Source organism: Megalops cyprinoides, chromosome 1, assembly GCF_013368585.1.
Source record: "Megalops cyprinoides isolate fMegCyp1 chromosome 1, fMegCyp1.pri, whole genome shotgun sequence".
NCBI classification, from domain to species: domain Eukaryota; kingdom Metazoa; phylum Chordata; class Actinopteri; order Elopiformes; family Megalopidae; genus Megalops; species Megalops cyprinoides.
In genome coordinates this window covers 34,165,989-34,190,136 of record NC_050583.1, presented here as the reverse complement: position 1 = coordinate 34,190,136, position 24,148 = coordinate 34,165,989, and the positions used below count along the sequence as shown (strand labels likewise).

At 43.3% G+C, this 24,148-nt stretch overlaps 1 protein-coding gene across 1 annotated transcript in view; it reads right to left on the bottom strand.

Annotated features, from left to right (window-relative positions):
• Window positions 1-23,485, bottom strand: part of LOC118789109 (ankyrin repeat and fibronectin type-III domain-containing protein 1-like) — a 48,559-nt gene extending 25,074 nt beyond the window's left edge. Inside the window, exons 1-2 of the mRNA XM_036545430.1 lie at window positions 23,468-23,485; window positions 7,038-7,160 (exon numbers count right to left, since the gene is read on the bottom strand). The gene's annotated coding sequence lies outside the window, so the exon portion shown is untranslated. The remainder of the gene's footprint in view (window positions 1-7,037; window positions 7,161-23,467) is intronic.
• Window positions 23,486-24,148: the final 663 nt, after the last annotated feature.

Sequence of the window (24,148 nt, the reverse complement as noted above, 5' to 3'; positions counted from 1 at the left end):
GGAGACACTGGGCCCAGCTCGTCACTGCATCCCGCTGTATCCTGAGGGAAATCCAGCCCACAGCCACATAATGCACTGGGCTCCACTCACAGATCCCAGGGGTCAGAGGTTATGGTTGGGGTATACCTGAGAACCGCACTTCCGAACAGTCTGTCAATGGAACAGAATGGTATTCCATTCAATGGCCCAAGGAGGGAAGGAAACTGGAGAAGCCATTATGTAAAACCAGACAACTTAAAGCAAGTATCTGAAGCTTGGAGAGTGGGGTCAGATTTAGTGAAATCGTGTAACGAGCTGTGGCTTTTTTTTGTACATGGTATCAATGGAACGCTTCCAGATAAGAAGCAAAAACACCTGGGACAAAATGAACATGAGATTCAGCGTGCTCTCTATCACCAACGGGGGCTGTCCCCTGAGGTCAACCGTCAGCTCGGCACTCACAACCCACTGGACTGAGACCCGTTCTGGTGACTCACCGCTCACGCATGCCTCACTGAGCACTGCCATTTTCTAACCACAGCTTATTTTTTTTTCTGTCTCCCTCTCTCCCTCCCTCTTTCTGTTTCACTGCTGAGACGAGTCTCTCCTTGGAAGCCTGAACTAAACCACGCATGCAGAACAAGAGTAGCCAGGTTCGTAAATTGTGTTGCTACATCCTGAGTGTCCACCAGAATCCCAGTAGTCTTGGATTGGGAGAAGGGAAATCTGAGACTGTGGCCCTTTTCCATTCATAAGCAGACAGGTAAGCACAGATATGCAGCCCCACCATTCTCTCCTCCTTAGTGCCACTTCACCCACTAGTGAGCAGCCCGATTGGCCCAGCTTCCAGCAGCCTTATGATACCCAACAGAGATCAGACAGCAGAGTCAGAAAGCTAGAGCTGTTTCAGGTTAAAGTCAATGCTGCAACTATGCATTTTTGCATAGAAAACGGGGAGATTGCAACTGTGTTGCCACCAATGCGTCAAGGACAGTGCCATCAGTGAAAGTGTATTCTCTCTTTTTCTCACCCTCTCTCTATAGATGTGTGTGTGTCCGTGTGTGAAATGAAATTCTGTAGTGCTCACATTTATTAATAGTGAAGATATCAACATAATTCAGGTGGGATGGTAATTAGGGTTGGGAACCTAAACTGGGTTCCAAATTAGAACCGAATCCAAAGTGCCAAGTACCAGATTCCCGTAAAAAAAAAGTTGAATTTTGGTTCTGCTTATCGGTTCCTAAACGCAATAACCCTTTATTATTGCAAACAAAGGCTACATATCTGTAAGGACGTACGTAGCTATCTGCCAGGACCTGTCTACGTGACTATGTCATGCATCAATGCAACAGCTTGTCCATTTGCTTAGCCCTTTTGCGCGTATGGTCACACCGGTGTGATTAGCAGTTTAGTGCATATGCTAAAACCGGTGTAGAACACTAGATTGTAAAAATTCTAGCTAGTTTTAGCTTTGAGGAAACAGCGATTTAACGTTAAAAATATAGCAAATGCTAACTGAAAACTATGAGAAGCTTAATAACGCTGATGAAAACATAACAAACCATGTAACATAACACGTGCACTACATAGCATAAAAAAGTTACATGCAAAAGGGTTAAACACGAGCGAGCATGCATGCCTATCATCACAACAGTGTGAAAGATGGACCGCAGTAAATGGTCAAAAGTGTGGCTTCACTTTAGAAAAGAAAATGACGACAAGGCAAAGTGCAATGCATGTGGGAAGCTAATTAGCTGCAAGTCAGGTTGCACATCAAATCTGACCAAACATCTAAGGCAGCACGGTGTCGGTCTGAAAGACTGTACAGTGTTTGATGTCTTGTGATAAGCAAGAATAAGCAGAATTGGAATCGTAATCGTAATCGATAAGCAGAATCGGAATCAGAATCGATAAAATTCAAACGATACCCAACCCTAATGGTAATGTGCATCACAATATATCCCACATGAATGAGGTTTGGACTAGACAATTCTGAATACAACAAAGTAATTACAACTGGATTTGCTGACATTCCCTATCAGCAAAACAATGTTTATTTATGTGTTTATGATTTAGCTTTTACACAAAAAGAACAGCTGTCTACACTGGGAGAACTAATCACCTACATTCATTACCATCACCAACTAAACCCAAAGTTCAGAAAGTTTACACTTAATTTGCATTTAAATTTGTATACTCTCACAATGAAAAGGAAACATCAAAACTAATCTTGCTGCATTTGTAAGGATATTGCATTCAGAGTGCATTTTACAAGTGGTTTTACAACTACAACTTTCATGTTTTTTATTGCCATTCTGGATTAAAAAAAAGGTTCTGCACACCATAAATTAATTAAGTTGTTCCCAAGTCACTGAAGACATTTACCGTATACTGAAACAATGTATAAAGAAAGGCTTCATTTCACTTTCAAAGCTCATACAAATATGCATCTGGACAGTTTTTCACTTTGCTCTCATCAACGAATGGCTGCAACCTTGCAAGACTCAGTGCAAATAAATATCACAGAAAACACCATTTGCAAAAAGGCTCAGCCTGGCAAAGGCGCCCCAACCATTTAGTATAAACATTGTACGTGTGAACATTAATATTCACTTCAACATCTACACTACAAGTGCTTAAAAAGCAACTCGGCTAGGGAATACTGGACCGCTGTCATGCTCTGTCTCTGTAGTACACCCCTCTTGTTTGAGCTGACGCCTCTGTATGAAAAATAAAACAGAACCAAATGGGTACAAAGGAGCCCCATCCAAACCCACTTTACACTTGAATCCCATGAGCATTGCCCTGATTTTTCCAAGGAGGATTTAATTCAAGCGTATTTTTATATGCTCTGTGTGTTTTTGCAAGCAGCAGTTGGGGGATTAATGCCTGCCATTAGCCGCTCCCATGCTAACCAACTAAATATGTGTGTCACCGAGTGCATGCATGTGAGTACATAGGGTGTGTATATGAGAAAGGGCCTATAGACTCATGGCACCCCAGTAAAATGTTCTTTGCAGATCATCTAAAGGGACAAAGCAGAGAAGAGGGGTCTGCTCTATTGCCACTGCTCCAGGGGACATCCATGCAGAAAGCCAGCCATACTTCACTCTGATTTAGATAAACAGGAGTCATAATGTTATGTAAACATACTCAATGACTGTGTGTACATGTATGTGCCAATATTTCCTGCTTTCTTTGTTGCAAATGTGTTGATTTTGACAGGGAAAAAACCACTAGGCAGTGCTTGCATATCTTGCATATGCCTGGTTTGTGCTTGATGCTTGGTGATTGGGCTATGTGCATGGTGTCGAGGCTGATACAGCTGAAAATCTTTAACATGGGATGGCAGAGGACTGCACTAAAACTACGAGTGTAATTTCAACCAGCGCAGAGTATGGCTGAAACTAACATAAAATTGGCTGGACACGTCTGTCTTTCAGACAGTGTGGAAACCATACCGTTGACTGCTTCCAAGGGAGAGAGGGGACAGCTGGACTGCGTTGGGGCCCGGATGGAGGGCTCGCCAGGGCCTGGAACTGCGCCCCGCCGTGAAGAACCGCGATGGCTCTGAGATCACTGGAGAATCCCACTTCCCAACCCCCATCCAGCTCCATGCCACGAACGGTCCCTCTTTTGGAATGCGCAAGAAACCCTCTGAGCTGCCTTCAAAAATAATTAACTGTGATTGTTTCCCGGCAAAACACTTCAAGATGTTTTATGTGAAGTGCCACATCCAGTGAGCCGTCCCCCCACCTCGCTTCCAGCACCAGCTCCCCCAAGAGTCCGTTTATTATGATTACCAATAACAATAACAATAATAACAATTATTTTTTACTATCACGGCATTCGAAAATGAGCTCTCCTGGGGCCAGGCAGGCAGACAGATCGCAACGTTGATGAAAAAGTAGAAAGGACTGGTTTCTAGTTCAGCCTTTGGTTCACATTCTTCCTTTTTTTCTGAGACTGTAATAAAGGACATACTTTTCCCCGCCGGTATTATTAATAACCAATAAAAAACTATAGTCCTATAGGACTATAGGACTGGTTCATCTATTTTATCTGTGCTCAGTCACACAGATTGAAACTGGCAGAGCGCTTACAAAGCCTAGTTTGTGGGTTATCATAACAGCGTCTAGGGTTACTAATGACCAATGTCGTGAGGCGGGCTTGCAACTGAGATACAAAATATGCCAGGGCCTTGCAGAGCGGGCCTCTGCCACTTCAGTGCACGGTGTGGGTGTGAGTGCGTTCACGGGAACGACACTCGGACGCAGACGGCGCGAATGCACTAATACACTTTTCTGGAGTGGGCTCCTTGACAGAAAAGTGTCCTTTTCTGGGCACCGACATCGCCTCCCACGTCTAAGAGGGTGCCTTCCACGCAGATGCCTGATTGGCCGCCTTCTCACCTGAGCATGTCTGAGGGCTGCCCTGAGATGGCTGTCCCAGAGGTTGCACATTCTCACACAACTGTGATCAAAAGCCACTCGTCTTGTTTTTACAGCCTTCTCCAATGAAAGTCAATCGAACCCTGCCAGAACACCCATAAAGACTATGTCCAATGTATATGGAGTGTTTCATTAAAAACAGACCACATCAATAAGAGCAGAAATCAAAAGGCCAGCACACTCCACTAGCTCATAGAAGTGTACAGCGCAAAGTTCAGTGCCACGCTGACACACACGCGCTCGCACACACAGTGTGTATTCACCTTGCCATGCCAAGTCTGCTCTAGATAGTGAAAACAAAAAACATAACTGTGTTTGCAGGTTTCAGGGTGCCTCCCTCACACCAGCTTCTGGCCTCCCTTGCTTTTGGGTGCTGAATAGTGCTGTGGGAAACACTGATCTGATCAGAGGCAGGAATGTCATCAGATGGTTTTTCCACTCTAGGTCTGGCTGGGGCTCCAATGGTGTCCACAGAGTGGGCACAGCCTGAGAAGTGCCAGATGTGGCCCACGGCGTCTCTCCTGGAGAGCCTCCACCCTGAGCGGGACTGAGGCTGCCCAGAGACTATACTCCAGTAAACCACCGTGAGGCGCCCCTGAGACACCAAGTTCAATGCTGTAGAGTGGAGCACAATCCCCCAATTTGATCTTTGTGATCTAGCCATGGCACAAATGGCGGTGCTCTGGATGCACCCAAGGCATGTGTGTGTGTGAGAGCGAGTGTGCAGGGTGTAAATGTACTCCAGATGACAGATGACAGGGGGAAATGTCTTGGCTTGGTTCTGGAGTGTCCCTCTAGAGTGTGTATGTGTGTGCATTGTTCTGCAGTGGGAAGCTGTCTGTTGGAGCAGAGCTCTTTCATTGTCACCGACAGACTCCATCTTCCACTGCGGCTGCCTTTGTGGTGGGGAGAGAGAGGGTGGCAAAAATCGTCAGGAAGAGCCAGAGAGAGGATGGATGCCGGGCAGAGCAGCGGGAATGATTACCACAGGCAGGGCAGGAAAACAGCTCCACCATGGAAAGGTTTCAAGCTGCTTTCATCGGCTGCCTGAAAACTGTAGGTTTACAAGTGCAAGATGAGCCGGCGCCACTGAAGTATGTTGGCGTTGTTCACAGAGCGCAGACAGAGTGAGGACCCCACCCCTCCACCCCCCTTGAGAGCCTGTTAATGATGGAGCTTAATGAGGCCCTTGTTTAACAGCTATCTCAACTAATAAACAAACCAATAAATGAATAAATAAATATAAGCGCAAAATACAGGGATTTCAGAAACAGCCTTTTGCAGCCCTGGTTGCTGCTGGAAGCTTTGAGAGCTGAGGCTCTGTTCTTCTAATAGGTATCTGTACATTAGCTTCTTAGCCTACCTGACAGGGTAGCATGACATAATGCATTTTCAAAATTACAGTTGTGATACTGTGCCCACTTACATGTCTTGTTGTAGATGTGGGAAGATGAATAGAGGCCAAAAAACAAGTCCAAACACTACTGAAGCTGGAATTTGTGACCAGATGGATGAAGCGTTGGAGTGTGAAGAATATATGGTCTATGTAAGTCTTGATTAGGGTCTCTACTAAGAAAGTATGTAACATAATGATATCAAATACACTGTAGAGTCGTCTTCCAATCAACCAAGCAGTATCACAGAGATGTGATGAACAGCTTTAACATGTGACGAACAGCTTTCCATTTGACAAGCAGCTCTCTAGAGATGTGATGAACAGCTCACCCGGAGAGACACACGTTCCATCCAAGAATCCAAGAATTTTATTATACCTGGGCTGGAGCAACAAAGGCCCTTTCTTGCACGGCTTCCAAAAAATGACAAAGATTGAGGAATATTTGAATATGACTAATCTGTACTTCAGCATGTCGTTTATTAATATTATGGTCCATACAAAAGCAATTTAATGTGGGGAGGCCCACCATAAATCTTCCCTCTTTGTGTTTACTTTGAGTTACTGTTATGAAAGCTTACATTTAATCAATGACCAAAACTCAGCACTAAACATTTATTTGTGTTTTCAACCAGCATTTGAAGGGATTTAATCTAATCCCTCAGCAACCAGCAACTCAATGGGAAAATTTAGAGCACGCAACAAGTACAAAAGTGAAATAATGGCCTCCCCCTGTTGAATACAGATTACATCTCCTCCCCTTGGGAGGGTGAGGTCAGCGGAGGTCACAGAGGGTCATGGCAGGCAGTTGGCACTCAGCAGTGTACCTCCTGCTAACCACTGACCTCAAGGCCATGGCTTATGGGGATTGGCCACGTCAAAGAGAACCTGAAAGGAAAGGGTTGGCTTCTGCTGTACGCAGTGATACTGGGAGGGTAACAGCAGGAGTGACACCTGAAAACCTCCTGCAATGCTGCTGCTCTCTGGAGGTGCCCTGAAAAGGCCCACCCAAAAAAAACAAAACAAAACCTACTGCCCACCTCTGGGGCAAAGTCCAAGTCTGGGGCATACTGTACTTTCACCATCAGAACAAAATAGAGCCACTGCAGGCATCTGTGGGGCCTACATAACAATGCATTGCATCATGCACTTCGGGGTGTTTAGGTAGCCACAGCTGTGACAGCACACTGTAGCCAGAGACATTCCATTCTTACCAGTCCAGGCTGAGAGAGCGCCTCCTATAGGATGGAGGTCTGTCTACTGCTGTCTTCTCAGGCTTGGCCTGCCGATCCTTGAGAGAGAGGCGCTGGGTGAATTTGGAGATACCAGACTCTGGCCTGGAGGAAAGCAGGGAACAAAATTGCAGAAATATTACATAGCATGGAGTCCTGACACTCGTCTCCCTTTCTCACATTCTCAGTGCACAGTCAAAATCCTCCCCTTTGAATTTCTGTTCTGTTTGAAGTTCCTGGCTGTCTCGCTAAATCCAAAGTGGGAAATGTGATGCTGTTTCAGTCTCATCTGGCTCCTGTGATGAGATTCTGCTTTGTAATATTGCTACAGAGTCACTTCTGGGACCAATCATGCTTTCATTCCATTATGCATGAATGTGCCCCATCTCTGTTTGAGGGGAACCAGTGTGCACTGAATGTAATGGTTTATGCAGATATATCACAACCATAAAAATCTAATGAAATAAGTCTGTATACAATATATAACATCCATAAAACATCCCTGGATCTGTGTGTTGTAAAGGGTGTACTGAGGAATATTGAAATTTTATCTACAACAAACAAATCTTTTTCACAGCCTTCCTCATACAGTAATTTGTAATTCTGTGCGCTCAGAAACAACAGAATTTTGTTTTGACTCACACTGCAAAACTAATTCTTCCGATGTTGCGACTACAAATAACACCATTCTATGTAGCATTACTACTGCTACTACTACTATTACAAACAATAATACCACCATCAGCCTGTGAAGTAATCTGTCTAAAGGCCCTTTGAGCCACAGGGCTTAGAACCTCCAAACACATTGTATCATGTTATTCACACCTAATTAAACAAATGCATTTCTTTCCATTTTAATGAGGAATAATCAAAAAGCACTGCACATGACTCATGCAGGCCTGTTCACACCCCCTGCCAAAAAATGTTTTAGTCTCCATGGAGAGTTTTGTTTGAGCGGGGCTGCTGAGGCAGACAGAGAGCTGCAGGGGCTGCTGTGTACCCTAGAGCGTGAGCACAGAGCCTCGGGACGGGATCTGTCAAGGTGAGCCGCAGTCTGGTTTCTCTCACGGTAAACACCTGAGCTTTTAAGATTGCATCATGAGTTAGTATGATCCTACCTGGAGCACGCTCCAAAATAAAGAGTAACTGGCGCTCATTCGGAAGAACCACTGCTACACAGAGATGCAGAGACCATACGACTGGACTCAGAATGGACTTGGAGAGGATAATCATGTTGTTCATGTTGTTATATTTTTAAGAAGTTCATAGTAATGCTATGCTAATATTTGTTAAGAATGACCTCCAAACACTTGCCGCATTGTGCTTGGATAGCAAATTTGAAAGCCCTCTTTGGTATTCATCCAGTATTATGTGTGTGTCACTCAAGAGATTACAGTAGACAGGTACATCTTCATATCATCTGCTGCTGAGATATCAGAAGTGTCAAAAAACAGGAATATCATTAGGATGAAAGAGCCCAGCATGGCAGGAGGCATTGAATAAAAGATGGCTTGTCTCTGGGGAATAAAAGTCGGACATAGATGTGTCAGTTCACTTGTACCTGTGGGAGCTGCCAAATACCCACCCACCAAGATCAATCCAGTCTTGCACTGCATTATGAAATAGGTAGGATATGGCACACAAATACATGTGAAATATAATCATCTCTTCTGTCGTTTCACTTGACTGGGTTGTAGCATCATGAGCCAAACATGAGCTCACAGAAAATGGCTTGCAAAAGCTAGTTTGAGAATGTCTACGGCAACACAACATTCATTTAGTCTAACTTGTCGAGGACTAGGACAAATCGTTGTCCTTGGAACTACTGCCAAAAGTTTATTTTGCTTTGTGCGGCTTGTATTGGTGCAAGGGGACGAGCCGTTTCAACGGCATCCAGTAATGAGAGATTTAGAGGGAAAATGAAATGGAAAAACCCCAGCACGGTTCGTGTGGTATGAGGGCTGACCACCGTTTCGCTAGGGTTTGATTCAGAGAGCTCCAGCCCTGGCAATCTGGGGTGAGCTCTGGATTAAGAGAGCTTAGCCCCCAGCAGGCACCGAACCACATCACTGCTGCACCAAACCGCCTGGCAGTCGGGCTTGGCCCTGTCCCAGGTCCCAGTGACAGGGGTGGTCCAGGGCTCGGCCCGGGAGATGATGTCTTCCCAGAGCGTGCCAGCATGGCTCCCAATATCCACTCCCAGGTGCCACCTCAGCCCTACACCAGAGGGGTGAACCTGGGGTCCATGTACTTTGGAGCTCTGCCCTTCTCCCAAATGGGCCACTGGTCTTCGAGTCGCTGCAGAATGCAGCTCCCAGGGTCGATAGCTGCATTGCGTCATGTCAATTCTGCCGCCACGCTTGGTTCATCTGCTGAGAGGAACTCCACCCACCCTGCCTCCCCCGCCTCTTCCCTGCCAGTTTCCTAATAATACCCTCCATAACTGACTCCAGATCGCTGTTTGATTTAAGAAACAAAAAGCATATTTTCCAACATGAATCATCTGAAAAAGTGTCAAATGAATCTCAGATGGCCGTCTAATTGATGGGAGATTAAGCCTGGCTGTGGTTCTCTTGTAAAGTGTTAAATCTGATTAGTGCCGCTGTGCACACTTGCCAGTTCTGAGCCCCCCAACAATAAAACCACACTGAGGCGTTCGTGTACTGATAGAGATGAAAAATAAAACAAGAAACAAAAGAGCTTAGCTTCTCAGAGATTACGAAGGCTGGCAGTGACCTTTAAAACCTATGAAGACAGACTCATCCTTAGGCCATTAGGCTGACCTGTGGGTCTAAGTCTGGGTTAAGATGGCGACGAGGGTGTGTATGCAGACATCTGTTTTTTCTCCAAGGATAAGGGTTCTAATTGCACCCGGGAGATGTTTTTCAGGCAGAGCCACAAAAGCATCACACAACGGCCGGGGTCCTCTGAGGAACAGGAATGCACACTGCAAAGTGATGTTTCCCCCATTTTGCAGACAGTCAAAGGAAGTTCACGTCTATCAAACTTTTCATGCTGTATTTAGACACTGTTTATGGCATGCCTCAACAACAAACAAGCAGAAGACAGTTTCAGATCAGAAATAAATGCCTTAGTGGAAAGGCTGGCTGGCTAAGGCTCTGGGGTGAGTGGCTGACAAGAGAGGGGGGGCAAGTCAGAAGCTGACCCACAGAGCAGGGGTGGTAATGTGGGATGGAGAGGGGCGAGGGGGGCACGATGACATCCCTCTGGTTTGGTAATGCAGGCACTGTGCCAGGGACACTATCTGGTTACTGGGCTCCCGCTCCCCTGCAGCTGTTCCAGATGACATCAGTCATGATGGGAGGCCCATGATGTAAGCCTGTTTGCTGGCCCCCCTTGCAGATCCTGCTTTTCTACGTGGGAAAGCATAAGGGATGACCCAGCCGTTGGGATCTCCTCCTGTCGTAACTGTAGCTGCTGGTGGCAGTACTCCCCACTGGGCCACAGGACAAGGCCCACTGTTTCCTGGGCATAATGTCACCAGAGACATCCAACCTGTTCTGGATTTTATTCCATTTAACTATATTTGGTTAGGTCCACCTTCTATTTCAGGTGGATTAACTGAAGATACTGCTCAGGCACTGGACAAACATTTTCCTTCTATTTGACTCTAACTGACTCCCACAGCTTGCACATGCGCACAGACATAAGTGCACACGCATGCATGCACGCAGAAAGGTGTGCACACACACCTGCTTCCAACATGACTCCAATTACAGATTACCCAGCAACAAGACAAATTCCTTTTTTTTTCGATTCTCCATGAGAACAACAGAAGCTTTGTTAAGATCTAAGAGGCATTTCAGTGGCACAGACAAGGCAGGCTCTACAAGGAAATACTGCCATCATGACCTCAAAAAACCAGCCACTGCCATTATCATCCACCATCCACAACATTCCCAGGGTAATGCGCCTCTTTCTTTTTTTTTTGCATTTACATTTCCAAAGCAAAGCTTGCTGTATGGTGCTGTTCATCCCAGTGTCCTGTCTGGAAAAATTCCCTTGTCACGTTTGATATACTTTTATTGCAGTGATTTGACTTTGTTTAAAGTCGTAAACTTGGAAAAACAAGACCGGTATTTCCAGTTGGACAACCCTCTGAATTTAACTTTTATTTAAACTCTGAGTTGCAAGGACTGAAAGTCCCAGAAGTCCCTGAAAGACTGGGGATTGCGGGTCTTCAGTGACGAGACCCTCTCGGTGAAGCTGCGGGGATGGCAAAAAGTGAGGGCCCCTCTCCCCTCTTGCCTCACAGATTGGGTTCCGCTGCTCAGAGCTGGTCAGAGCTGCTCAGGGCATGACATGGGTTAGCTAGACGCTACAAAGGAGCAACCCGTCTCGCTTCAATGAGCCTGAAACAGTGGACTGCTGAAAGTTTCATTCAATCTCAACGATTGCCATCTCTCACACTAGCCAACAAAGCACCAATACAAAAGAATACCTACAGCGATTCAGATCCAGGAACAAGACCCAAAGCATTTAGCTGGCTGAACAAAAAGGCTTTCAATTCCATCATCGTAAAATAAGTAAAATGAGTCCAAGCTATGAATATTTCTAATTTAATCTTCCCAAGGAAAGGGTTATTTGCCTTCCATTTTCCATCTGCATTGACTTTTAACCTAATTGCTCTATGTACGTTTGGTAATATTACAGATGAAACAGACTCCACATTTATAACAATTTGGACTGGTTAAGATACCCTTGTAAAATATATTAAAATACATATATGAGCAAAGAACCAGTACATTCCATCAGAGTATAGTTTCAAATACTGCACGCTTTAAAACTGAACTCGTGTTTGTGGATTAAAGGCCTGCCAAAGTGCTTTTTGATGAAAGAATGACATCATACTCGGACACCTCCCATTTGACGTATTAATAATGTTATCTGAAGAGCAGAATAGAAATATAAAGCAGTAACACATGTGGCTACGATTACAACAGCGAGCTAACGAGTTGAGTTATCATCCCTTTTAAGCATTCAGGAGAATTATTTTCATCATAAAACATCTCCGCTGAAATGTAAATGGCCCAACGTGGCCGAAGGAGCGTTTAAAAAACCGCCTTGCTGTCACGTTGAAACAGAGGTGTATCTCTGAGTCACCCACAGTTCACCGCAGATCTAACATTGAAATAACCTCTGATCCCACCTTGAGGGACTAATAGGGTCTGTGGAAGTGAGACAGGGGAGCTGTTTTCGCATTACTTCTGGCTTCCCACTGTTTTCTCTCTTTCTCGCACTTTTCATTTCTTTTAGACTTGTGCCTCAACGTGTGACTCATCGGCTGTGACAAACGATGGATCTGGAATCAAATTAAAGAAGAAACAGATTTTAAAGGCTGCTCCAAGGGGGGGGGGGCATCCACCCGCAACCTGAACAGTGCACAAAAAGAGCAAAGGGCTGCCTCCCCCCCTTCCCTCGGTTTAGGAGCGCAGATGAGATAATGATCTGAGTGCGATTTGCCGAAATTGTAACGGAGCGATTTAATAGCGATTGCATTATGCAGTAAAGGCAACAGGCTATTAACCCGGCCATAATAAAAGGGGGCTGCGCTGGCGCACAGAGGGAGGAGAGATAAAGGTAACGACATCGGGAGCCTGTCCAGGGCATTTCGTGTTGTCATTCGCTACGCTCGCTGCATTTCTACACTGCAGTCACGGCTCCCGGTGTGACAGAGTTGAAAACACAACACAAAATAATAATAAAAAAGAGGTAAATAAAATATTCCATTTATTAAGGGTTTGGAAGGAGGCTGGGGGGGTTCAGGTCATGGGGATGAAAATTACTGACCTGATTAACTAAAAAAAAAAGCCATTAAAAGCCCTCTGAAGCCTCTCACCAGAAGAATGGGCAGGAGTGCATTGTACTCCTACAGCATGGATAAGGACACACAGGAGGATGTCAGCCAGAAGCCCACTGATTCCCACTGGAATGACAGAGGCAAGGAACGCATCAGAAGGAACACTCCTCCACTTCCACCATTACCTCTGGCTGCAGAATCTGCTTCATCACGCTCCTCAGCTCCTGAGGCTAACGACTCCCATCTGAGGCAAGTGCCGAAATCCCACAGTCACGGCCCAAATTAAAAGGACGTATCATACCATTGATTTTCTGGAAACTTTCAGTAGGTTATGGTCTACGGGGATTGGTATGACATCACCCCTGCTCTACTCATTTTCTAGCAGATATCTAGGAAATCGCAACACCAAGGCAATGGCCAAACTTCAGCCCCACCTCTTACTCCCACAACTAGCAGACCAGTTTCTTGTTCTGCGATCTTTGTGTCTCGACTTCTAAGGAGTGTGATTTCACCATGGTAACAGTACAGTTCTAGGCGAAAGATGTATGACAACGGCCTTTCCAGGTGCTGAGGTGCAGAGTGGTGGTGAGAAGTTAAGAACACAAATGAAAGAGGTGTGATGTTTAAAGAATAACACAATCTGTGCATTATAAACCCCATTAATGAAACCATACGCTGCAACAGTGGCTGTGAGTGAGCCGGCTCCCTAGCGGAGCCCTCTGGTATTTTGTTTACAGGCAGTGTGAGGCTGCGGCACTGCAGCACAGACAGGACACACGCTCTCCCAAGCCCACAATTGAGAGCGGCGTCAACATTCCAATCAGGGCTGTGTCTGCAGACACAGGGATAATTTGTGCTGGAAGGCAACCTTGGAGAAATGCTGGAGGAGACCCAGGAAAGTGTGTGGGGTGCAGTGTGGGATCCCAGCAAACTTGTGTGCGTGCGTACACACACACACACACACACACACACACACGCCTGCAAAATATCCATTTATACAATAAGCACCTATCTATAATAAATGTGCATATACACATCTAAAAACACATTACTAAATGCACGTGGTTCCCTAAAGGATTTAAACCGCATGCCCTAGATGATGAACAGAGCAATCAATAGTTATTAATGGATACTAATAATTCACAAACTTTTAGGGAGCAACCACCTACATCTCACCTACGCTAGCAGCTCAGGGATGATTGTTGCTTTTGTATGGAGTTATTTAACAAAGGAATCTAATGACATAAAATGTTTTAAGAAGGTTAAAGTGCTTTCAGTTCAGTGAATTCACCAATTCCCACCCTATTCAAGCTTATTTCTTCAATTCCATTGTTCTGTTAATTTGCAAAATAGTTAGAAATAGCAATGAAACAGTGCAGCGCTGAAGCATGTGGAAGACATGATAACAAGACAACTACCACGCTCAAATAAAAAAAAAACAGCCTGTTCATCTTCTCTCAGCATGTGTGACAAACTCTCAATGACAAGCACATTTTGCACCAAATCATAAGTAATAATATAAGATAGCCTAGAATTTCAGTGCAGAAGTTTGAAGATGGAGGAGAAGAAGAAGGTAGTGCAGAAGGAGTCCTATCATTGTTGACGGGACTAGGGAGACATTAAAAAGCCTGATTCATTAAGAACAGACAGCATAGTAAAATATTAACATATATCATACGTATGTATATCTAACACATATATTTAATCTTACACATTACATTTAACATTATATTGCCATATGAAACTAGCATTTCTAAACTTTGCTACAGCAACAGCAGCTGGCTGGGTTTTACAGAAAAAGGAATGCTCTTTATGAAGCACAAACTGTCTGCTTCAACACTAATGTCTCATCTTCACTGGCAAGAAACTAATTATATTAATGGTTACAAACTGATGTCTTTCATTTGTGAGAGAAAGGTCACTGTAAACATTCCCTTAGGGAGAATTATGAGTTTGTTGCAAAACAACAAAGACTGTCAATGGAGTTCATTGTTCCCCTGCGTTTCTTATTCTCACCAAAAAATTATAAGAATCCAAACATACTATTAGGCATATACTGAGCAGTCATTCAAGAATCTCATCTTTATTCACACTTTATTAACATTATGTGGTTTACATGAAAATACCAGTATGGTTAGTCATTCAGGGTTTGGCACCATTGGAGTAATTACCTTTCAATGACTAGAGCCACTTTTGAACTTCACTGACTCTTAATGGCTTGATTGTAAACCCTTTATAGAGGTGGCAACTACAGAGACTGATGTCGTTATCCAATCAATTGTGAAGTGGTTTGGTCTCTTGCTCTTTGAAAAAATTCCCCCTCTAAGGGTAGAAGTTTCTCCTGAATCTTTCAAGTTGACCCAACCTATTCCAGAAATCAATCCTGCTGATCCGTTTGGAGGGAAAAAGACTTTATTCTCAATGGTACAGAAAGTTCACGGTTCAATGTGCCGAGACTTGGCGTAGATGATTCGTGCTTTTGAAGACCGCTTGAACTTCAGAGATATCGTTTGGAACAGCACAATACTATACTGTGCGGGGCTAATAGATGTTTGGGTGTGACGAAATATGGTGCAAAAGTCACTCTCACATAATACAGCACCAGGTCATTCAAGAGCGGGGTGAGAGATTCCATTGTGTTGCTGGCATTTAAGTTTCCCTCACTGATGGTGACGCCACACCAGAGCTATGGATTACATCATGAAAAGATACAGACACAAAAGACTAAGATGAAAGTAAATGTGTAGCAAATGGGAGGTCGAGTGGGTGGCGGCTCCCCTTTTGAAGCGACACTCAAAATCCCGATTTCACACATGTGAGTGACCTAATCTTTTAGGTGTGTGAGAAAACGCGGAGACAGAGGACCGATGGCCGTGCGCCGGACAGGCGTGGGGTCCAGGCCCACGCGCCACCTGTCTCTGCCCTGAAGCAGGAGAGGCCCGCCAGCTTCCCCCTCCTGCCCCTTTCGCTCTCACTGTGAAGCCAAGATGCAGGAGTCCCAGCCACTGGGCCAGGGCCAGGGGAGACTCCAGCAGCAGAACAGCACGGCCGCTCACCGGACTCTGCGCATGACGTAATGAGCACACAGCCATCAGGCAGCCGCCACTGGCTCACACGGGCTGGAGGAAATTCCTCCTGACAAACCGCTTTAATCTACTGCCACACACTCTCCAGTGCCATGTAGCCGGGGCTAAAGGCCCACTTTCCTGTACACATCGCAGTGTGCGGGCAGGAGGGACCCAAGTACAGAAAAGCTGGTACCGACCAACGCTCCTCCTCCTCCCCTTCTTCTCAAGCCCTTGTCTCCTTTCCAACAGATGATAACAGCCCTTCAGTCTCCCTGTTTCATCATGAGAGGCTGCTGCTACGTCTTCCAAGTGAAAAGGGGCTGACACGGCTGTTTGTGAGCCGGGGGAAACTGCTGAAAACAACAGCTATTTGCCCACCTCTTTGGTTTTTCTTCTTTCCTCTGATTGTCCTTTTTTAATTTTTGGAGCTGAGTAATTTGCTCATTACCCCTGTGCGTTGGAAGTAGCTGCCAACCAACATGTTACTAACTAAGCCTCCCAGCAATCTATTAGTTCTGCAGAATTTTTTTTTCCCCCTCGTGTTTCACAGAAAGGCGGGATGGAAAAGGCCATTCTTCACAGAATCCTTGATATAAAAAATCAAAATGAAAAAAAGATACACACACACATGTATACACACACACGCACACACACACACACGCACACGCACACACGCACACGCACACGCACACGCACATGTGCACACACACACACACACACACACACACACACACACACACACACACGCACACACACACACGCACCCGCACATACAAAATTGGCCAGAGCGCCTTTCCAAAACAATCTCAGTTTCTGCCGCCGAAACGCTTTGGCATTCATGCTCGTGCTGGGGAAGTTCTGAACCATCAGAGCTGCATCCCAGCCAAGCCACTTCAAAGCCCCCGCCAGCCATTGCTTTAAAACAAGCCTCTCGGCGCTCCAAGAGAAAGTCAGGGAGCCAGCAATCTCACTGCACCACTCGCTTATTTTTCTGCTATTGTAAATACATGAATATATATTTATACAGGATTTTCATACAGAAATGAGAGAAAATTGAGGACTGTGTTTCCTACTCAGCAGACTGGGATCCCTCAGAGCCCATTAGATGTCTCCACAGACTGAACATTATTTTTTTGCTCCCCTTTTTTTAATTCTATCACATTCCAACTAAAGAGGGAACCAGGGAATGAAGTGGCAGACCACCTAAAGACAAAACTGCGGAGTGCTAAAAAAACCACAGCTATGCCAATTTCCACTAATACAGCTGTCAAGTCGAAAGGCTTCCATTTAGGGGGAGGCAGGGAGAACTCTGTTCAGTCACTGCATCCCCTTGTCATCGCGCAGGCTAACGCTGTAATGCCATGCAGCCTCCCCAGCTTGCCACTGCAGCGCAAATGAACACTCTTGCCGTGAAGCAGCCTGGTCCTTCCAGTATGAGCTGTGCAAAGGCGGAGATGCACAAAGATCTCCCTTTTTCCCGTCTCCCTCTTACTCTCTCTCTTTTTCTTTCACTGGAGAGAATGGTTTCTAATCAGCAACAGAACTGAGCTCCTCGAGAAGGAGATGAGGAGCAATTCCAAATGTTGATGTCAGTATCCGCTAGTTAGTAGGAGCCCATCACTACAGCTATGGTTTTGGCAGTGAGTCTGTGGTAGCCAAGGCAACTGTAATTGTTGGGGAAAAGTCCTTGAACTCTAGCAAATAGCTGTGAAATCTGTTAGACTGACTCAGCGATTTGTTTCCTTATTTCACTCCGTGGAAAGACTGATACATGTCAGTGAAGTGTTTGAGCAGGTTGTCAAACATGATGCATGGGTATCACCTGTACAAACCAAGGGTTTTGAGACACTGCCCCTAGAAACATGCTACACCCAACTTAATAGGCACACACACAAGTACAAGTACACACACACACATGTTCATGTGCACACACACAGGCATACATGCACACACTGGCGAGAACAGTAAAGCTAGTGAGTGCTGTGGTAGATTTGCACATCAATAAGGAGGAGTTATCATCAGGCCTCAGTTCTTTTAACCCCACTTTTCCCACAGGTTACTCCTCATCTGACAACAATTACCCGCCCTGCTTGTTCGAATGAATTAGCCTCGCCAAACTTTCTTTCTGACATCCGCACTTAAATCCTTTTACAGTCACAGACTAAAGCATGCCTCTTCCCTCACGCGCAGTCTGTGATACAACCTGAGGCATGAAGCCTCAGAGAGAGACAAATGTGTACTCTTGTTTATAGATTAAACAAACAAGGAAAAGTAACACAACAACGGCGCATAGTGGTCATTCTCAGAGAACTCACTCATTTTTTGGTTGCCTGATGTCTACAAATGTCAACACCTCCCCCGTTTCCAATATGAGTTTGTTTCTATAGGCGGCAGACACTGACATGCAACTGATGGCTGCAGATGGTGCTCAAAAGACCTTTAAAATAGCAGGCACTGTAGTAAATTCATGATAACATCATTGGAAGACCTTTACAAACATCTGTATTGAAATAAACTGTATTATATATATATGTATTATATTAATTGAATCCCTTTGACTTGAACAAACAACAATGAACAAACAACAATTCAACAAAGTACCATTTAATTTTGGGGACCATGAGTAAAGTATCTGTGCCCATAAGTAGCTGTGTCAACTCAAATACAAACATAAAAACAAATATATGTTATATTGTCCAGGGACTCCATATCCATTCATAATAAAATAAAATAAAATACATTTTTAAATTATGTTGTAAATATACAACCTAATGTAAACTCGAAATTGACAGCACAGAAAGACAGGAACTTCACCGCAGTGATACAGCACTATTAAAAAAAGATCTATTTATATTCATGCAGTGAAACATTAAGACAATTTTTTCAGTTAACAATTGAGGTATCACTATACTTATTGATAACTTCAGCAACTACATGAATAAATAAATATTTGCCCTCGTTGTCATTTGATTGCAGGAGTGTTCACTATTTCTCCTATCACACCCATGTTGCACAAAACAGTAACAAGACTCAGTTTATTTATGTCTGGAAATAAAACATCTAACCAAAAGAAAAACCGATTATACTGCAGCTAACAGCAAGCCAATGTAACATCAGATATAACACCAGTTTCATACAATGATGTGTGTGAATTATTTGTGTTTTTGAGGAACAATCTATTTTTATTGAAGCAATAAAGCAAGCTATGGTACTAGCTATCATATCATTTCATTTATTGTCCAAGCCCACCATGGACTGTTTTGTAGTTTTATCGAAACACAATGCATTTTGGAAACATGATAGTTATATGGATATATATTAGTTATCTGGATCTCACTAGCTAGTTAAATTTAATTTGAATTTGTAGTCTAGTGACTTTGATCTTGATGATACACTTTGTTTTTGTGAACTTGTTGATACTTGTTGTTGCTTGCTGATATCACCTAAGGAACTGGTTTAGCATTGTTGAATAATGTAAACATAGTTTGATTATAATAGTAAAAAAATTATCAATAATTGTAGAATACACTTGGGAACATATTATACTCTTCACCCCAGTTTTGATACTGTTACATCAAACTCAAATAAAATATTAAATATATGAAAATGATATATGAACTGAATTACAATTCAGTGAAACAACACTGTAGGTATTTGGTTACTAATGCACAAGTGCAACATATCTACCTCTAGTTACAAGCAATTATTGTGAAACACAAGTTTGTGGGCATGTAGTTATAGAGATTATCTTCATAAACCCTTAACCTCTCCCTGACCCTAATTCAAGCTTCAGACTCTTCCACATAACTTAATCCAATGATTACCCAGCACTAAATCCAACTAAAATACATATTTCTGTGACTACACAATTAATTTAAAATATCTAGCTCTAGAACAGCCCAGAACATTACTTTCTTGAATTGACAAAGTAGTCTACCACAGTGTAGTTACATAGTTACATAACATAAAGAGCACTCTTGTCAGTGATTTTCACTTACCAGTATAACAGACTATAAACATAAAAACCTAAACAATTAATGTACTTTAAATAAAAAGCAGCAGATAAATTAATAAAATATAGTTACCTATTCATTAAGCACAACTTATTTTATGATAAGGTTAGTAACCTGAGAGAGAACAGGCAGCAAAAGAGTAACAACACTGTATTGACTATTTATTGACTGTACACATTACACCATTACATCCAATTATGGTCGATGAACCATATATATTTTAAAAAATATTTTAAAAATATATTATTTATTAATTAAAAATGTACCTATGTGTTCAAATGTGGTATGAATAAACATCTGATTCTCCCTGACAAAGGTAGTACATGAACAAGCAGAAAATTAGAAAATGTAGAAAACATATTACCTATTACCTAAACCATAAATAATAATACTTATTAAGTAACATACTTCACTTTTTTCACACTGTTAACATGTCCTTAAAATACAGATATATTGTAAATAGAATGATATCATTCATTTATATGTACACTTCATTAATCAATCAACATTTATTACCCGTTCACTTAATAATCAGGTTTTGTTACTAATTTTCTAGTCAATGAATACCACAATGAATGACCACAATCTGCAAAATCTGAAAAAACTTCTTTACCAGCAACTGGAGAGTTCATTCCAAAAAATGCCAGCTGGCCCTACTCCATTAAGTTTGTCGAGGCTGGTGAAAAATCAGATGGGACTCGGTACAGAATGTCACAATATCCTGACAAATGTGGTTGGCTAATTTATGAAACAGTCACACCCTGGTGGTGAGCAGGGCCAGTTTTATAGTAAGACAGTTTCTCAGCACAGAGCACAGAGCTGGGGGAAAGAAAAATCCCCTATTCTTTCTCTCCTCTACCAGGGCTAGGAGGCAAAACCTAATTAGCTTTTGCAAATATTCACAATCCAAAAAACCACATTCTGTGACTGCACGTGACAGCATCTTTCAACTGCAGAGAGAGACCAGTCCGTCTCCAAGCAACGGCAGCGAGACTATGCTTTACACCCGCATCCAACGGCACCATGATCCACCAGTGCCGAAGGAATGCTCTTCCCCAGGGTTTCCGCTGCGTGGATAGACCCTGAAGGGGCAGAAAACACAACCTACGTTTAACGCCTGTGGCATTCCTCCCGGCTGGCAGCACTGTATCTACTCTGTGTCAGCGCGCTGTGATTCAAAGAGGTTTGGAGCTTTCATCCTCTTTGACTCATCTGCACTGACAAACCTCAGAGCCACATCAGCCTGAAAGTCTACAGCAACAGGGCTGGTGATTCACAAAAGTTGACACGGCAAGCTCCACCTGCCCCCAAACCCTGATCATTAAGTCCTGTCCATTCCCTCATTTGGGAAGTGTTAGATTCGGGTGTGAAAACTGCCATCACAAAGCTGTGGGCTGACTGGCTGTCCCCAGGGTAAAGAAGGTCAGAGTTAGTAAAGAAGTAATGAAGGGATGTGTGTGTGTGTGTGTGTGTGTGTGTGTGTGTGTGTGTTTTATGTGCTTGTTTGCGTACGTGTGGACTGTATGTTCAAACGTGAGCATCTGAATGTGTATGTGTGTGTGTGTGTGTGTGTGCTCTGTGTGTGTGTGTGTCTGTGTGTGTGTGTGTGTGTCTGTGTGTGTTTGTCCCTGCATGTGTGTGTATCAATGCGTGTGTATGGGGATGAAGGGTCTAAGTTGCAGAAATGCCCTTCTGGCTGGGGCAGCCCTAGCAATTAGACATATGAGTCATCCGGGTGAATCACACAGGGAAAGTCGAATGATGGAATGTGCTCATCCCCCAATGTTCAGGAGTGGGAGAATGAGGGAAAATAGGTCTTTTAACGAGACTGGTTACCTCCAAGGTTCCCGGAGGACAGTCGCTACCGTGGCGACCATATCGCTCCACAGCCGCAGCGTGCACACAGTGCCAGGAGTGTCACCGCTGCAGAGACGTGGGGAGCTGTCTCCTGGTACAGCGCTGTCACTCAGACAGGCTGTCTGTCTGAGCACAGCTCTGTCACTTGACTGGGAGTATTAAAGTGCACCAGTTAGACTCCCACCTTCCCCCTCACTGATCTGGACAGTGTGCTGTGACTCCCTAAGCAGTGGCTACGCTGGGCCTGAGTCTCCTCCTAAGCAACACTAACCATGCTCGTTAGCTATCCCCATCCATACACTGACAAATTCTCCATTCCGTTCACACCCAAGTAACTTCACCAAGATGATTTTAGATGCTTTAATGAATACAGACTCTCCTACAGAGACACAGGGTGCCGTCTGCCTGATTAATGTGCTAAATTTGCTATAAGTTACCGTTAATTTGCATTAATTAATCAAAAGTAAGTTACATCAAATCAAATTATTTACTTCTTTTTGCGAATTTCTATTTATTTACATCGCTATTTATGTTTCTTTGATGTTCTGAAGAAATACCTCATCCAACCTGATTCAATACAATGTCTAAGGATACCTGGATCCCTGGTTGGAAATTCTTGTGCCACAGAAAGAGAAATGTAATAATAAAAAAAAATATATATATATATATATATATATATATAAATAGTAAATAATAAAAGAGAGAAAGGAGTTTTGTTTTTTCTCTTGTTTGCTTATGAAGTCATGACTTGATAACATCAATGACATCATTGACTACATCAATGTAATTCTAAAATTACACATATGCCTAAGTCACAAAACAGGACTCAATGTTGTGAGAGAAAAAAAAAAAAAAACTATGGAAAACCTTTGCAAACCCTGCGCATATTCTTTCTGAACAAAATATAATGCCACATAGTGCCAATAAAAGCAGTCCCTTTTAACTGTAGAGACAACCTCCCTTCTTTTCCAGTAGCAGAAAAAAAAAACATACGGCCTGACCATCGCTAGGATGCCGTCACGTGGTTCTTAGATTGGGTAATGTTTTGAAACAGGAGCCAAATTAAGCAAGTTGGCAATCCATCACTGTTGCTAAGTCAGGCCACAAAGTTCTTGGCTGTGATTTAAACACAAAAGCAGTACAGAGACACCAGAGCAACAGCAAGAGCTAAACACAGAGAAGATGCCCGGTTCTAGAGGCCTGTCATGCGATCCGCAGTGCTTTCAGATTTCAGTGATTTCAGAAGAACATGGAATACGTGTTGCACTGTTGCATTGTAGGGGAGAGAATTAAGCAATTTTAGTCTTTGAGAGATTGAATTTTACAAAAGAAAAATTATTGTCATCTTAAAGTGAATCTGACATTGCATGTATTGTTATCTCACATCTTAAAACAAATAGAGAATTGATTAGATATTTGGCAAACACATTAGCTAGATGGATACACCTGTTTCCAGAGTCAATCTACTTCAACCACAGTGCACTGTATAATTCATTCAAATACCATATTTAAGAATTTTTTTGTTATTCTGATATAACATTTTGAGTATGGGTGTATGAGTATCATTGTGTATTTTTGGGATTCATATCATACACTCTGAATCAAACACACACAAAATACACAAACACACACACAAACACATTTTCTACTTACTTCTTCTGCTGAGCCTCCTTCCTGTCTGCAGACCCCAGACTCTGGAAGAGACAAAAAAGACGAGAGTTCAGGTCAGGTGTTGACCAAATAGACCTGCAACCTAAATAAAGAGATGTGGATTTAGACAGTAGCACGTTTGCCTTTCAGAGTCATCTACTGATGATCCCAGTTTGCTGTAACACATAAAAAAACTCGACACACAGCTGAGCGTGGAACAAGACTGTTTGATCCCATGAAAAGGCTACACTGTAAAAGCCTAACCAAGCACAGGAGAAAGCAATCATCAACACAAAGGTGAAATAATGTATACAGACTTCTCGCATCTCCTTCACTGATACATTGCTATATAGTTATTAGTGAACAAACTGAACCTATCACAAGGACAAAGTGTAAACTCGTACTACACTTCCCAGTGACTTCTGAGGTACCTCACAAGCCATGTTCTCCTGGTACAAATTCTCATCTTCACACTAGACATCTCCCCAAATCATACAAATGATTCAACATTCATAATTTATTTCATTGAATTCAATCCATTCAAAATAATTTGGTGTCTTATTGAGTGCACATACATCAGCACGCCTTCTTATCCCACAGTGTCCTCCAATGTGTGTTCAACCTTTGCAAAATATTAATTTAGAAACAGCAGGGATCAGACAAGGAAGAAATAGGCCATTGTCA